A 14,742-nucleotide genomic window follows, 5' to 3' on the forward strand; every position below is an offset into this window, starting at 1 on the left:
ATTTATCAATGTCTTTTACTCCATTAAACGTAGATCCAATTTTATCAATCAAATGTAGTCCTGTTGATGATGTTCCTTTAAGCGAAGACACTCCATATTTTGAATTGAATAAAACACATGAAGACATTGAAGTTCCTTTAGGACTTTCGGATCTTTCTTTTGTAAAAGCCGATGAAAAGCGCCGCCTATTACCATTGGGTACTAAAAATGTTGAGCGAATTTTGCACACTCCTGTCAGTTGGAGGAAATACGATTGCTGCAATTTTTTAGAAGGAAAATTTGCGATCACAAAAGTTGTTTGGAAATTAATTTTTGAAGATGGTCAATTTCATACTAGACATTATCCATATTACTTTCGCAATAGAATAGCTAAATACGTTAATAACACGTGTAATATTGCTTTTTATAAATGGCGCAGTCGTAAAAATGACACTTTTGTTTTATATGCCTACTGCAGACATAACAACTCAAAATGCAAAAATTTTAAAATTGAAATAAAAAAAATATTAAATTACATCAATACATGGAAGCCGTCGTGTATTCATCTTCTCTTAACTTTTGCCATCCATACAAAATTACAAGTTTTGTTAAGGGTGTTGAAAGAGATTTAACACGAAACAAGCTCATGAAAACGCGACCGCTTATTTTTCGAAAAGATTCAATTCGTTCAGCTAATATGGAACATTTGACAGTAGCTGGTAATTATCAGCAAATAAAATCTGAGTCGGTGATAAATATAAAAATTTTTAGTAATGAACAATTGCTAGTATTACAAAATTCGATAGACTTCAATTTATACTTCGATGCTACAGGTTCAGTTGTCCGAAATCAGTCTGATCCTAAGAGTACAGTTTATTATTACGCTGGTGTCGTTTTTACTAAAAATCATCGAGTGTGTCCAGTTCTAGAAATGGTATCGTCGGAACACGCAACAAATAATATTCAGGACCTCTTCGTGAGGTTTATAAACTTCTGTAAAGAAAGTAGCATGTCAAAGATACCCTTCGAAACTGTTGTTACTGATTTTAGTGTCGCAAGTATTCAAGCGGTATGTCTGTCTTTTAATGAAATGACGCTCAATCAATATTTGTCCACGTGTTTTGATCTAGCCATTCACCATAAGTCCGTCCCAAAAAAAAAAATAAAATAAAATAATCCGTTTATGTGCAGCTCATTTTATGAAAAATATTTGCACGCATTTAAATGAATTTGTTGGTCAATGTAAGAAGTCTCATCATAAATCATTCATCAAGGAATTAATTGCATGTGCTTTCAACTTAACTACCTTCGAAGATGTAAAGTTTTGGTTTGAAAATGCTTGCATTATTCTAATGTATGAAACTTATAACGATGCCGTGCAAATCGCATTGCATAATATTTCAAGTATTGCTAACTCTCTTTTTAAAAAAAAAATTACAAAAAATATTGGTGACGACGATTTTGGTATTGACGACCACAGCGTTTCTGTTTCGGAAGATTTTATATCTCATACAAAATTAAGAAAAAATAGTCCATTTTACAAAGAATTTTTAAAAATTTTCAATGTTGTTGTTGCCAAAGAAGAAAAACATAATAATTTAAACATCTACTGTTGTAAGGAATTTATTAATTATATTATAGATAGGTATATTCCTTTTTTACCAATGTGGACGCTTATAATCCATACAAAACATTCAGAAAGAGTGACAAATAATGCAATCGAAAGAAATATTGGAATTTTGAAGAATGAAGTATTGGAAAGACAAACATACTTGGCACCCTCTTTATTTATTCGACATTCGAGGGATTACGTACTTAGTATTTATCGTGAAGTTAAGTATAATATTGGAAAAGAGGGTTTGGCCAGAGCTCCAAAACAAAAAAGATTTAAGTAATGGTACAATACAATCCAAAAGGCTGAAAAAATCACCATATCAATGGTGACTGATGATAAAGTCTTTATATTGAGTGAAAATGATAAAATCAGTGTCGCTTCTTCATTTGGAAGTGCTCGTACTATTGAAAGTCAATCAGACCAAATTTATTCTCACAAGGAAACTTGGAAAAGTAAACCTGTAAATAAACGGGCGTCTTACTTTCGAGGAACTCATTTAAAGAGACAATTATTTGCTGATAAATTGGATACTATCCAAGAAGTCTCAGAAGTACCCGAAATAATTGATGTGGATAAAGTTCCCGACATAAATGTAATGACACCTGTCGCCGAAAAATCGTTTCAAATAAATTCCTTGCCCAATGGCTTAATAAACTCCATCGAGTATTATTTAAATAATTTTACTGTCGGCTACAGGGACTTTATAGTGGCACGGTTTGACAATACTTTGGGAGACAAATGTTTAAATAATACGGAATTCAAAAAAATTTCAAAACATACTCTCGCTAATAAAGTTGCTAATGTTTTAAATTCAGTTTTATTAAAAAAAAATATCAGCTACACGCGGCAACTATATGGTCTATTCAAAGGAGTCGAATGGCCATTGTACTGCAAAAATTTTCTGAACAAATGCATATCTTACGTAATATTACATACATAATATTAAACGAAGTGGAAGACAAATGGGTTTTACTTAAAATTGACATTAGACAAAGAGAAGTAGGAGTTTTTAAACCATTTGGTTTATAAGAAATTGAATTGCAAAGTTATCTTACGCAGTTTGTAAATTTTGTAAAGCAATATAATACTAAAAAAAGAAATTTAAGCACATTTAAAATGATTCTTGAAGATGGATGGCGTATGTCGGCAATGATGAGCAAATACACTTTGGATCCTTTGTGCTCAACTGCAAACGGTTTAATGGTATATTGGATTTTAACACAATTGGTTTCAAAACAATCAAAACCGTTAGATAATTCAAGGTCATTTGATCACGAAAAATTTATCAAAGAAATTCAAACACTTCTTATTCACTTTTCTGACGATATGACAAATAACTGTTTGATTTGTGGAAAAATAGAACTGGATCATACAGTAAATTGGATCCGTTGTAACTCTTGTGGCAGATGGTTTCATACTCATCATGACGACATCAACACAAGTCAAAATTTAGATTCGTCTAAAGCCACATTCGCCTGCTTCCTGTGTGAAAAATTTTTTAATATTGAGTCATCCACTCATGAAATCGTAAAATCTCATCTTCGCGAAAATGCTTTAATGAAAAACGTTGATTATTATGTTGAATGTAAAGCAATGGGTAAAACATATACCGTTGCCAAGTATTATAACTACGGAATAATTAATGTTTTATCAGTAGAAGATTACCAGGATCTTCATGATCAGCAATGGTTAAGTAGCATGCTAATTGATCAATATTTAAATTTGTATTATAAGGTTAATTGTTTAACCAAGACTAACCAAGGTTCATAGACTATTTTATTTTGTAGTCAAAAAAAAGTGAATTAATTTTTTTTAATGAGGAACTACAAAAGTTACCAAGAAGTTTTTTCAACGAGCTACCTAGGCTGGCTGAAGAAAAAGTAATTTTAATTCCAATTCTCAGAAGTTCCCATTTTACACTGGCAGTAGTGGATTTTGAAAATAAAACATTCCAATATTTGAATCCAATGAAATCCAATACAGATCACACATCTCAAATGTTTATTCGATTTAAAAAGTTTATATCAGAATATAAAAAATATTGCAGTTTTAACGCTGATCTAGAATGTTTTTAATTAAAGACGGTTGAACATGACTACCAAACTGATACAAACAATTGTGGTATTTTTGTTCTCTTTTATATTGAGGCAATTTTAAATAAAAACTCATTAAAACAAATGCCATCTATACCACAACAATATAGAGTAAACGTGAAGGAGTTTTTGTTGGAAAATTCAGATGACATGCAACACGTTTGTATGGGATGTGCCATACTTGTAACTTCTGAAGAAAATTTTCTAAAATGTACATTTTGTTTGAGACTAACTCATACATGCTGTCTTTATGCTCCTTGGACAATTCAAAATGTGTGTCATTTATGTGTAAGAAATTATAATTCAAAAACATCTCAAAGTGCTGTTGGCACTTAAAAATTTCCAAGTTAGAATACATACATAAAATTGAGAAATTTAAAAGTAACATAATTTTGTTATGTACTTAAAAAAATCCGGTCCACAGCAGGAGGATTCTATAGAAAATATAGGATCCGAATGTTTATAAAATATACCTACCGAACCTAGGGCTTATTTATAGAAACTTTTTGTTTAAATGAAACCTTTACATCATGACTACATATTTTAAGTGTAATATTCCCGTTTATATGATCAGTACTTTATATAATTAGATATTTTTTTCGATAAATAGCTCTATTAGTATTGTACAAGTAGGTATCAGCACTGAACTACTTTTTCGGTGTTCGCTGCACTGAAAAGTGTTCTGGGTGTTTTTTGGACCGGATGATAACGTGCATAATCTTGAGAATTATGAAAAAAGCTGTAAATATCTAAATTCTAATATTACAAAGATGTTTCTTTGATCTTCGATGTCTCTAATGGTTTAACATGTAACAAAAATGGTTGTAACGAATACAAGGTATGTTGAAATAAACGCAATAAACTTCTAATTATAAATATAATCTTTTTGTTTTACAGTATTTATGTTCCACTTCGGATTAACTCAATCGACAGCCAGGCTCAAAAGGTTTACCACGAAAAATGAGAAAAAACAAAAGTGGTTATAACGAATACAAGGTACTCGTATGTTGAAATAAACGCAATAAACTTCCAGTTATAAATACAATCTTTTTGTTTTACAGTATTTATGTTCCACTCCGAATCAACTCAACCGATTGTCAGTAATTCGACAACTTCAAGGTTCTCCAAGATTCTCCAAGTTTAATCGTTTCAAATTTGGTGCAAATTTTTAAATTTGTTAAATTTGGTGTTAAAGCTATTATTTCGTTATTCAGAAATAGTATTTAGTAGTCCTTATCCTCTAAGATATAATTAGTCTATTGTGTTTGTACATCTTGTGGTAACTAATATCTATTGATAAGAAACCCGCATTTATTCGAACAAAGTTTTACCCGCACAATATGATCAATTCGGTTTTAAGAAAATAGCTTTGAACAACTTTATATTTAATTATGATTATGTTTTTTTGATATTCGCTATTTCGCTTGTAACATTCGAAAAAAGTTAAATTTTCTGCAAAAAATCTAAGCACAGTTGTTTTCTGTCCTGAGATCTTAGCTGATCGGCAGAGACAGCCAGTCTTTTATGTTTTATTGAAAGGGCGCATGGGTCTTAACACTTTTACAAAAACCGTCGTAATTCCACAGATAAGGTTTATGAAGGTTGCATAATCTTAGACGGTAAGGTTTACTAATTACTACACTATTTTTGTTTTGAAAGAAGGCGTTGTGTAAAACATTCTGTATTTATGTTTAACTTTTTAAAAGAAATGTGCAATATAAGTTTGTTATTTGATTTGTTACTTTATTTAATTGGATAGTAAATTTTGTGTTGTAGTCGACAATACTTAAAATATATAGTTTTATTTGGATTATAATTGCTTTAAAATTTTTCTTTTAAGAAAGACGTATTTGTTGGATGAATATTATAAATATTACAAATAAGTAACTAAATAAGGGCTAATATTCACAGTTTGTAGAAAACACAAAAAGACGATTATTTAGTGTTTATTCAATTGTCCAGTGCCACATTGACAGGGCCCCTGCAGGCTCGTGTGTAAACGGCCTCTTGGACACTAACGTTAAAAACAATAAAGAGAAAGAAATTAACTGTGTCTATACAATATTAAAATTTTAGTCATTCATTATGCACAAAAAACATAAAAGGGCATTGTGTGACAAAACCGATTTCGGGGTGAAATGGGGCGAAAACTGCAATAATGCATTTGCGGAGCTATAAATATGGGAGTTTAAATTTCTCCGATGGTCAACTTATGTACCGACAAAACGTGCTAAATTTCTCCGATGGTCAGATTAGCCCCTAATAAAATAAGGTAAATTTCTTCACCAGATTAAGAAAGGGTCGTCATAAAATTGTTTCCTGTTTACATAATCCGATAATAGTTAGAAAAACCTATCCCCATCCTCAACGTTAATGGGCAACTGGTCCTTTATTTTTCAAATTTGCGATCACTTGTTGAACATATTAGCTTTCAACATGTCTCTAAAAGAAATGGTGAGTGAAAAAGGCAACGTTATGCTTGTTTTTGATAATCTTAAATTTTTCAAAAAAGACTGTTTGAAATCAGGTGAAATAATGTGGTGTTGTGGCTCCAGAAAGTGTAATGCAAAGTTATACACCTTGGGAGAAGGAAGTGACAGAATTATAAGTCGGAAACAACTTGATCACAATCACGAACCTAATGTTGCACAAATTCAAAGGCAAATTATAAATGTGGCAGCAAAACGCAAAGCAACCGAAGAAATTTCATCTCGGCCTTCCAAGGTATGTATCAATAATAATAAACAATATGGACAATTATTTATACTTGCCATTAAAAATAACCGAATTTTATTGCTATTTATTATTAATTAATATTATTATTAATTTTTATTTTGTGAACTGTTTGAGATTACTGTACCCTCTAATATATGTTTTAATTTTTTCAAAGTATTCCACGGTGTTTTGAAGAATCTAAAAGAAACAGAGGAATTGAAATTTGAATCCATCACTCTATCAGATAGAAATTGCATTAGACGAAACATTTACAACGCCAGAAGAAAAAAGTATCCACGCCTACCCCAGTCAATTGAAGACGTTCATTGTGCAATAAACAGTTTGAGCCTCAAAGCTATTGAAAACGAAAACTTTGTTCTGGTGAATAATAGTGAGGAAAATATAATAATTTTTTCGTGTGAAAAAAATCTTCGTTTTTTAACAAATTGTGAAAATATCTACGTGGATGGTAATTTTTCGTATTGCACTAAATTTTTTGTGCAATTATTTTCTATTCATGGGTTTATGAATGGACATTATGTGGCGTTAGTTTTTTGTCTTGTTAATAACAAAAAGACTGAGACGTATGAAAAATGTTTCAAGCTAATAAAAAGTGAATGCCAACAATTAAAACTAAATTTCCAACCCAAAAGTGTCATACTCACTAAAATTCCGTAGATTGAAAATCGTAGTTTTCCAAAAATTAAAGCAAGCACATGCAAGCGCAGCCACCTACCTTTACTTGTGAGGTTGTGAAAACTCCGGGAAAAGGGCACAAATAATTAAGAATCGAAAAATGTTTCAGAAAACGCATAAGACTAAGCCGACCTTGCGCGTTCACAAGTTGCACACACCACTTCCTTATCACGAAGTCACAGTAGCGAATGAGCAAATCTTGGAAGATGCGTTGGGCGATGGGAAGAAGTGGGGAAGGTTGGCGGGAAGGGACCGTCAAGACCTACACGTTCTCAGGGTAAAAAAAATACCAGAGCCGGACTGGGCATCGATTCCTCTGAATACAGGGCCAAACCAAGCCTGGGTGTAGATACCAAAAATTGAGCCCTTATTGATCTGACTGTTATCCAAAAAATTCTGTTATTCTTTTACGTTTTACAGTGGAATTATTAACTGGAATAAAATTCTTAAATTGGATATAGACGATTTTTGTAAAAATTACCTAAACAGCTCAATTTTTTTAGGTTTTATTCTAGGACACTCAAAATTCAGTTTGTCTCCTTTGTAAGGAAGTTTTGACAACAGTTTAGCATTTTTCATTACGAAATGTAAGATTATTTTTAACAGACTAAAAGCAACTTTAAGTAGTGATGGGTACAATCGAATGGAGCACAAATTAATAATTTCCGGTGGGTTTATGTAGCTCAAAATGTGTCGCTGAGATGTTTAACACAGAATTTTTTTCTTACGCAGAAACTCTAAATTTGTGCTTTACTTTACTCCAAAAAATTCAAATGCGCTGTTGCAAAATTCTACTATGAACTGAAATGGGATATAAACACATATCATGTTTTTTTGAACAAATTCAAAAACTTTGATTTGAATTAGACGATATGATTATTTTATAAGAATCAGCTGCTGTAAGCGCAGAAAATGTGTCTGCTGTGGAATTTTCGATTTTAGAAGAAATATTGATAGGAATGGATGTCCCTTGTATGTCACATAATAGGTATATTTATATTTATATTTATTTATATTTATTCGGCGAGTTTGAGTGTAAATCGGAAACTATTTCACGAGTGGATTTTTAAACGTCGAGTGTTAACGGGAGGTTCATCATCCACGAGGTGAAACATATGAACCGATTTAGACGAAAACGAGTTGAATACAACATTTTATTCTTCGAATTAGACTCAACAAGGCTTAAAATTGCTTTAAATCTGTGAAAAATAATCTTACGTTTCGTACCAATTGATAAATGCCAAATAGTTGTCAAAAATTCCTTAACACAGAAAAAAATTCTAAATTTTGACAGTCAAAGAATAAACTTTTTTACGTAACCAAAAATTATTATGAAAATTGTGTTTTAGATTAGAATACAGGGTGTTCCGTCTAAACCCCACATTAGAAATATTGAAAGTTCTAATAAAAATATTTATTCGAAAATTGGTACAGTTATAATCCGTTGAGTACTGTTCAATAAAAATTTTTCAAGATGGCAGCAATTTCGGTTATAACGGATGTCGCTATTAACTTTTTTATTTTAAATGGAACGCTATGTTTTTAGAGATTTCGAGATCAGAAAAACCTCCACAAAACACAAACCAAACTTGCACGAAACAATTTCGGTTAAAATGAACATTGATTAAACAGAGGGCCAGCGGACTTAAAATTTGATCAAAATAAATAAATAAAGCCAAATGAAATGATGACAGTCTCAACACTATGAACTGACGTTTTTTACTGTCGTGGTAACAATATTTTTATTTGTTGCAACAATTAAATTTTATTTCAACAAGCAAATTATTCCAGTGACCCTCAAACCCTATACCAATACTTCGAAGTTGAATCCATGAAATAAGCCCACACGAAAAATGCGCACAAGAAAAATGCCCACAAGAAAAAAGCTCACACCGAAAAAATCTCACACTGAAAATTCTCCACACAGAAATAAGCCCACATAGAAAACTGCCCACGCTGAAACCCAAATAGCCTGTGCTATTTTTTGTAAGCGCGAAAAACAAATAATAAAGTCACAACGATAAAAAAATTCGTTTTTGGAAATGATGCCCTGATTACCCCATACTGCTAAAACTAGTGAAAAAAAAAATGGTCCAGGTTATTATTGTTGTTTAATTATAAAACAATGACTTCATTGTTCATATTTTCTTTGTTTTTCGCGCTTACGAAAAATAGCACAGGCGCCAGTTAGCATGCTAGAGGCATTTGTTGCTTTTGTGCTCATTGTTAAAAGTTTGTAATTGAAAAAAAAATGGACTAAAAACCAAGGAGTCGAACGACATATACATTTGGCCTAGCGAGCTTGGTCCAATGGTCCTTCCTGTAGAGACTACAAAGGGAGATATGCCGCGATCTGCACCTCGCGCGTATATTGGAAGAAATTTAAACTGCAATAACTTAGTAAGTATTACAGATACCGAAATGATTCATGTACCAAAAACTTATTTGAACTATTGACATCATTTCATCTCGCAAATGTAGGGGTCTAACTTTTAAAATACAAAAATTTCTCGCATCTCGAAAATTTCACTACACAAATATGACACTTTACAAGAAAATTGTAATTTTCTTACTTTTCTTTTGTAAAATCTAAAGCTTGTTTATAAACGTCAGCATCTACATATATTACAAAATATAGTACAAAAAAATGAATTTTCTAGCTTTATTCAGAAGGAAAATATGTCGATGTAAACACAAAATTTGCGCAAATTTAGTTTTTCAAGAATTTTCTAGAAAAACGTCTTTTTCATAATGAAGGCAATTCCAAATCAAAAAGCGAACTACAGATTCGAATTCAGCAGGAAATTCTACATAAAAATCAGTTTTCAGCAATCGTGTGCAATCGAGTCCGGACCAACTTCTTAAATAAGCGACTTTGGAGATGCCTCCCGAACTATTATTTCTTCCAACACATAATTGTGTCTTTTACTATTATCATCAAGAAATAACCAAATTTTACGATAAAATGAAATTGATATATTGTTGTGGACTGTTTCCAAAGTAATGGTACGCACAAAATTTATACTTTTTTATTTTCCAGTGCGGTGTAGAGTTTAGTTTAATTCCAAATAACTCGAGAAAGGTACATTCTGGCGATGTGAAGCAAAAACCTTTTTCATTAAAAAATAATTGGGTTTTTGATTTTTGGTGTCCAAAAAAACGTGTGAATAGGTTGAAAAATTGAGTAATCACCCAAAAACTGGAAGCCCCCCCTATCTCCGAAAATGTACAGTTACAAGATTTACATTTACACCATATTAAAGTCTTTGTTTCTCTTGACATGCAAAACTTCATAATAATCGCATAAACGATAACAAAAATATTTTCAAAAAACAATTCCTCCATACCGATTTATAAAAAATTGTAATTTTTCAATTTTTTGAGGTGGATCAGTAAATACTATCCTATCTATTTTCATTTGTAGAGAGAGGTTTTCGTAGTTAAAATTATGCCACATATTTTTGAATCACTCGATATTAGTGTACTGTAATGGAGGAAATTGGTAAAAAAAAGAACTAGAAATTGGCAGAAGCAGGAACCGTGTACAAAATAATAGAATTGGACAGATTTCGGTTTATGTAGATGGAGGATGGTGAGAGCGTTCGTATAGCCAGAATTACAACGCAAATTCGGGAGTGGTTTGTATTTTACAAATATCTAGTTAAGTTTTTTTAATGTTTATTTAACAAGCTTGCTTTATTGGTAGTGAAAATACTGCAGCGATTGTAGTATGGCTGAATATAAAGGAAAGCCTCCAAACAAGCGAATTTGTTATAAAAATTGTATAAATTCTTCATCCGCCATGGAATATTACTCTAGAATGATTTAAGAACAATGAAGCAATGCATAACTTGCAATACACTACTTTTATTGCGGACGGAGACTCTAGTGTCTGTTAGAATAAACAAAAAAGTACCGTATGGATCCACAGTCACCAAAATTGAATGTGAAAATATTATCAAAAATTTAAACAGTGCCCTTTACAAGGAAAGTAAATAACGAATGAAAAAATTTAATTTACACGTAACTATTGATCTTGTAGGTAATAAGTAATAGAACTATTGTAAAAAGAAAACATGGTAGAATTACAATAGCGGTACGATCGGCAATACGTTATAATTATAAAGATGAAATGGATACAGCAAGCAGGGCCGAACCAAGCCGATGTGCAATGGCACCTTTCACCTTTCGCACAATTAAAATTGAAATAAGAGGAAAAAATAAAAATAACTCTCTATAAAGAAATGGTCTAGCTGTTTCAGCGTTTTTTTACTGTTGTAAACATATTTGACCATTAAAAGTTTTTTTTCTGAGAAACATTCAACAATAATTATTTCTTGTGGCACAATTAATAAATATCACGAATGCGTTCTTATTCTTGAGATTAAACGCCTGAATGCAATCAAAGGAATTAATGAATACAACCGACTTTTTCTTTGGAAGCACAAAATTTATAAAGTATATATAATCAGAATAATGTCCATTGTGTGAACTAAAAAAACAGAGGTTTTCATAAAATGGAGAGAGTGCACTCATGCGAATTTAGGTTTTGTTAAACTGTTAATTACGTAATTAATACAACAAAGCAATAATAATATACTATGAACAATGAACTAATTGGGACCAGGAAAATATTACGTTAGTTTAATCTTTTACTTTAAAGAATTTAGAGCCAAATCTCTGATTTTTCTCAGAATTATTTTTTTTTCGAGTGCTTTTAAACGGCTTCAGCTGTATTTACAGTTTTAGTTCTCGCATAGTTAAATTTATGTCAACCTCTTCCTCTGTTCCCTTTTCTAAGCTCCTTATATTCCATATCTCTCAATTATTGTTAGAACTTATCGTTTTGTAAATATATTTATGACAAAAAATGGAGTCAAATGAATACTAATTATCACTAATTTTCAAATTTTGTCTCAATAGATTGAAGGAATAAATGTATGCAAATACAAAAGTTTTAAATCGCAAATAACAGAAAAGAAACAGCACAGACCCATGTGTAATTTTTTCGTGGTTCATTCAACTGTAGTTACAAATTTGTATCTCCAATAGGTTTTTAGTATGCCATTCGATTTCTTTATTTAAAGTAAGTTTTAGTAAAATGTTCAACCATAAACAAAACTTGTATAGACCTTTTACAAAATTAAGTAAAAACGTTTTTCAAACATTCAGTTAATCGACAAAATTGTGAAACCAAGAAAAAAAACAAAGCAATTTGGTTATGGAAATGAGAAGAAACCAGTAGCAGATTCTAAAAATTATTTTAAAATTAGTGTTACCAGGTCTCAATCAGTATCAGAATTTTCCACTATGAATTATTACTGTTGCTCTTAGAATTATCTTGATATTAGCACTTTCTGCTGGTGGAGTGAGGACTTTTTCAGAAAAGCTTCTTCGAGAAGATTTACAAAATGTTTTATTACATGTTTTCGGTGAACATGAAAAATTTAATCGCCGCAAATGTACATCCAAAATATCACACGTTAATCAATTGAAAAGCAATGGATTATTTCAAAAAATTGTGGAACCAATTGACTTAATTAAAAAAGCCGACCGTATTCGACCAAGTGTCAATAATAAGTAATAATCGATCCGAACTGTTCATGAGCCTATTGGCAAAATATAACTGTGGCAAAAGAAAGAATTTGACTCAAAGAGATTCTTTTCAAAAAAGAATCCGTAAAAGCTTGGGAAAACAATATTATTTAAAAAAAAATCTAATAAAGAAGAAATATATGAATAAAAATTTGAGGACACGTAAAACTTTCTCGACCTCAATACTGCTACAAGTAATGTAGAATACGGACCAGATGCTGACGATTTCAAAGACAAAAGGAATTTGAAAAAGTTATGTGATATCATTTGAAAAATTTTACGGTGCGCTGTATACTACTTATGCTATTAATAAAATATTAAAGTTACATTTTATATTTTAGATCTCTCCAACTGAAATACCAGAAATTGAAAAACTAACAATTAGCCAACTTGATAATCCCTAATATAAAATGTAAATGTAAATGAGCAGTTTGGCATAAATTGCCTCAGACATCCTGTCATGGATTATTTAAAAAAACACTATATCCTGAAAATCACAAGGATTTGTATTCGACGTACGGCATAGAAAAAGAAGACGTGATGAGGCAAATGTTAGAAAACAAAATTGGAAAAAAAAACGTAATTGTGGAATTTTTATTCATGAGACCTACAAATTTTTGGCTGCATCCCCTGATGGTAATGAACATGTTTAAATATAGATAATTTAGTAAATATTTACCTTTAATTCTATTACAGGAGTGTTAGAGATGGAAATATTGTCGAAATTAAGCAGCATAGCAAATAAAAATTTTTTGTTTAAAACTTAATAACGATAAATTAGGTTCAAAACGAAATCACAATTATTTTTACCAAGTTCAAGGGCAGCTCCGTATCACAAAAGACCATAGATGTTATTTTGTCGGGTTCAGTGATGGAGAAGATCTTTTTATAGACGTAATTGGAAAGGACGATAATTATTTTTGGACGACAAAAATGGAATCAAAATTGCTAACATTTTTCAAAGAAGCAATGTTACCCGGAATTGTGCTTCGCAGAATGTTGCGAGGAAACAAATGTAAGGAGCCTCAAAGCGTGTTAAACGCTAAAAATAAAAAATTGAAAAATAAATAACTAATTAGTGCACACAAAGTTAAAAAGGTGTTTATTTCTCCTTTTACCTAATTACTTAACGATAACTAAGTACCTACCTATAGGCATGTGATTGATCAAATAAATAAGTAGAAACATATACATAATAATTTGTTTTACAACATGGCGTGTCTTCGGATCTATTGTCGCAACTGTTTCGAATAGTAGTTTTAGGTAAGAAAATGAACTAAAACGCTCAAAATAACAATAAAATTATGTTTCAACGCAACTTACTGCTTTATGTGAAGAAAAAATTATACATTACTTCTTGAATTGATTAATGACTAAAGAATTTTTACCGTATACAATGGTGTCGAATTTTGCAACACAAGCAAAAGCAAGTTTTTAAGCCGATTGTACCATTTACCAAACCATGACTATAAGCACGTTCCTATCTCATGCAAGGCAATTTTTTGTAGAATTTTCCGAACATGAATCATTATTTTTGTGATTCATGTTATTATTCTTATGCTTTTTCATTACAAAATACAAGTGGTACATCTATCAAGGACAGAATTTGGAAATCGTGAAAAGCCAACATTTAATATTTAATAATTTGAATATCTCAAGAAAATCTTAAATGTATTGACTAACATCCCGTAGATTCAAATTCGTAGTTTTTCAAAAATGAATGTGAAATGTTTTCACAAAAATAAAGAAATTATTTTTGAAAAGTATGACGAAGTATCCGCAAAATCTCTAATCAAGCGCAAGCAAGCAAGCGCACATGCAAGTGCGGCCACCTACCTGTCTTTTAGAGGTTGTAAAAACTCAGGGAAAAAGACACAAATAATTAAGAATTGAAAATGTTTCAGAAAACAACACCCAAGTCTATGCCGCACTTCACTACACTACAACGGAACGGAATCTTGCAAGCAGTGGCGGCTCGTCAAGGGAGGCAACATGGGCAGTGCCTATGCGACAGAAAAATTCAAAAACGCAATAAGAAATTGAATATTA

Source organism: Tribolium castaneum, chromosome 8 (genome assembly GCF_031307605.1).
Source record: "Tribolium castaneum strain GA2 chromosome 8, icTriCast1.1, whole genome shotgun sequence".
NCBI classification, from domain to species: Eukaryota; Metazoa; Arthropoda; class Insecta; order Coleoptera; family Tenebrionidae; genus Tribolium; species Tribolium castaneum.